The sequence below is a fragment of the Salvelinus fontinalis genome, chromosome 1, assembly GCF_029448725.1.
Source record: "Salvelinus fontinalis isolate EN_2023a chromosome 1, ASM2944872v1, whole genome shotgun sequence".
Taxonomy (NCBI): Eukaryota; Metazoa; Chordata; class Actinopteri; order Salmoniformes; family Salmonidae; genus Salvelinus; species Salvelinus fontinalis.
The window spans coordinates 92,750,535-92,754,533 of NC_074665.1; positions in this window are offsets into that span (position 1 = coordinate 92,750,535).

Below are 3,999 nucleotides of genomic sequence, written 5' to 3' on the forward strand. Positions count from 1 at the left end.
CTGACCTTACTGTCATTTTCTCTTTGAAAGAAGGTTCAAATTAAATACTCACCTGACATATTCAAATGATGTAAAAATGACGGATTGACTATATGAACAGGTTTATAACAGGTTTATAACAGGTTTATAACAGGTTGTATTGACTATATGAACAGGTTTATAACAGGTTTATAACAGGTTGTATTGACTATATGAACAGGTTTATAACAGGTTTATAACAGGTTTATAACAGGTTGTATTGACTATATGAACAGGTTTATAACAGGTTTATAACAGGTTGTATTGACTATATGAACAGGTTTATAACAGGTTTATAACAGGTTGTATTGACTATATGAACAGGTTTATAACAGGTTTATAACAGGTTGTATTGACTATATGAACAGGTTTATAACAGGTTTATAACAGGTTTGTATTGACTATATGAACAGGTTTATAACAGGTTGTATTGACGATATGAACAGGTTTATAACAGGTTTGTATTGACTATATGAACAGGTTTATAACAGGTTGTAGTGACTATATAAACAGGTTTATAACAGGTTGTATTGACTATATGAACAGGTTTATAACAGGTTGTATTGACTATATGAACAGGTTTATAACAGGTTGTATTGACTATATGAACAGGTTTATAACAGGTTTATAACAGGTTGTATTGACTATATGAACAGGTTTATAACAGGTTTATAACAGGTTTGTATTGACTATATGAACAGGTTTATAACAGGTTTATAACAGGTTTATAACAGGTTGTATTGACTATATAAACAGGTTTATAACAGGTTGTATTGACTATATGAACAGGTTTATAACAGGTTGTATTGACTATATGAACAGGTTTATAACAGGTTGTATTGACTATATGAACAGGTTTATAACAGGTTGTATTGACTATATAAACAGGTTTATAACAGGTTGTATTGACTATATGAACAGGTTTATAACAGGTTGTATTGACTATATGAAAAGGTTTATAACAGGTTGTATTGACTATATGAACAGGTTTATAACAGGTTGTATTGACTATATGAACAGGTTTATAACAGGTTGTATTGACTATATGAACAGGTTTATAACAGGTTGTATTGACTATATGAACAGGTTTATAACAGGTTTATAACAGGTTTGTATTGACTATATGAACAGGTTTATAACAGATTTATAACAGGTTGTATTGACTATATTAACAGGTTTATAACAGGTTAATAACAGGTTGTATTGACTATATGAACAGGTTTATAACAGGTTTATAACAGGTTGTATTGACTATATGAACAGGTTTATAACAGGTTTATAACAGGTTTGTATTGACTATATGAACAGGTTTATAACAGGTTGTATTGACTATATGAACAGGTTTATAACAGGTTGTATTGACTATATGAACAGGTTTATAACAGGTTGTATTACCTATATGAACAGGTTTATAACAGGTTTATAACAGGTTTGTATTGACTATATGAACAGGTTTATAACAGGTTGTATTGACTATATGAACAGGTTTATAACAGGTTGTATTGACTATATGAACAGGTTTATAACAGGTTTGTATTGACTATATGAACAGGTTATAACAGGTTTGTATTGACTATATGAACAGGTTTATAACAGGTTGTATTGACTATATGAACAGGTTTATAACAGGTTGTATTGACTATATAAACAGGTTTATAACAGGTTTATAACAGGTTGTATTGACTATATGAACAGGTTTATAACAGGTTGTATTGACTATATGAACAGGTTTATAACAGGTTTGTATTTACTATATGAACAGGTTTATAACAGGTTTATAACAGGTTTGTATTGACTATATGAACAGGTTTATAACAGGTTGTATTGACTATATGAACAGGTTTATAACAGGTTTATAACAGGTTGTATTGACTATATAAACAGGTTTATAACAGGTTTATAACAGGTTGTATTGACTATATGAACAGGTTTATAACAGGTTGTATTGACTAAATGAACAGGTTTATAACAGGTTTATAACAGGTTGTATTGACTATATGAACAGGTTTATAACAGGTTTGTAATGACTATATGAACAGGTTTATAACAGGTTTGTATTGACTATATGAACAGGTTTATAACAGGTTTGTATTGACCATATGAACAGGTTTATAACAGGTTTGTGTTGACTCTATGAACAGGTTTATAACAGGTTTATAACAGGTTTGTATTGACTATATGAACAGGTTTATAACAGGTTGTATTTACTATATGAACAGGTTTATAACAGGTTTATAACAGGTTGTATTGACTATATGAACAGGTTTATAACAGGTTTGTATTGACTATATGAACAGGTTTATAACAGGTTTATAACAGGTTGTATTGACTATATGAACAGGTTTATAACAGGTTGTATTGACTATATGAACAGGTTTATAACAGGTTGTATTGACTATATAAACAGGTTGATAGCAGGTTTATAACAGGTTGTATTGACTATATGAACAGGTTTATAACAGATTTATAACAGGTTGTATTGACTATATGAACAGGTTTATATCAGGTTTGTATTGACTATATGAACAGGTTTATAGCAGGTTTATAACAGGTTTATAACAGGTTTATAACAGGTTTATAACAGGTTGTATTGACTATATGAACAGGTTTATAACAGGTTTATAACAGGTTTGTATTGACTATATGAACAGGTTTATAACAGGTTTGTATTGACTATATGAACAGGTTTATAACAGGTTTATAACAGGTTGTATTGACCATATGAACAGATTTTTAACAGGTTTGTATTGACTATATGAACAGGTTTATAACAGGTTGTATTGACTATATGAACAGGTTTATAACAGGTTTGTATTGACTATATGAACAGGTTTATAACAGGTTTACAACAGGTTGTATTGACTATATGAACAGGTTTATAACAGGTTTGTATTGACTATATGAACAGGTTTATAACAGGTTTGTATTGACTATATGAACAGGTTTATAACAGGTTTGTATTGACTATATGAACAGGTTAATAACAGGTTTATAACAGGTTGTATTGACTAAATGAACAGGTTTATAACAAGTTTATAACAGGTTGTATTGACTATATGAACAGGTTTATAACAGGTTTATAACAGGTTGGTATTGACTATATGAACAGGTTTATAACAGGTTTATAACAGGTTTATAACAGGTTTATAACAGGTTTATAACAGGTAAATAGCAAGATTGTATTGACTATATGAACAGGTTTATAACAGGTTTGTATTGACTATATGAACAGGTTTATAGCAGGTTTGTATTGACTATATATACAGATTTAAAACAGGTTGTATTGACTATATGAACAGGTTTATAACAGGTTTATAACAGGTTTGTATTGAGTATATGAACAGGTTATAACAGGTTTATGACAGGTTTGTATTGACTATTTGAAAAGGTTTATAACAGGTTTATAACAGGTTGTATTGACTATATGAACAGGTTTATAACAGGTTTGTATTGACTATATGAACAGGTTTATAACAGGTTTATAACAGGTTGTATTGACTATATGAACAGGTTTATAACAGGTTGTATTGACTATATGAACAGGTTTATAACAGGTTTATAACAGGTTGTATTGACTATATGAACAGGTTTGTAACAGTTTGTATTGACAATATGAACAGGTTTATAACAAGTTTATAACAGGTTGTATTGACTATATGAACAGGTTTATAACATGTTTGTATTGACTATATGAACAGGTTTATAACAGGTTTATAACAGGTTGTATTGACTATATAAACAGGTTTATAACAGGTTTATAACAGGTTGTATTTACTATATGAACAGGTTTATAACATGTTTGTAACAGGTTGTATTGACTATATGAACAGGTTTATAACAGGTTGTATTGACTATATGAACAGGTTTATAGCAGGTTTATAACAGGTTGTATTGACTATATGAACAGGTTTATAACAGGTTTGTATTGACTATATGAACAGGTTTATATCAGGTTTGTATTGACTATATGAACAGGTTTAT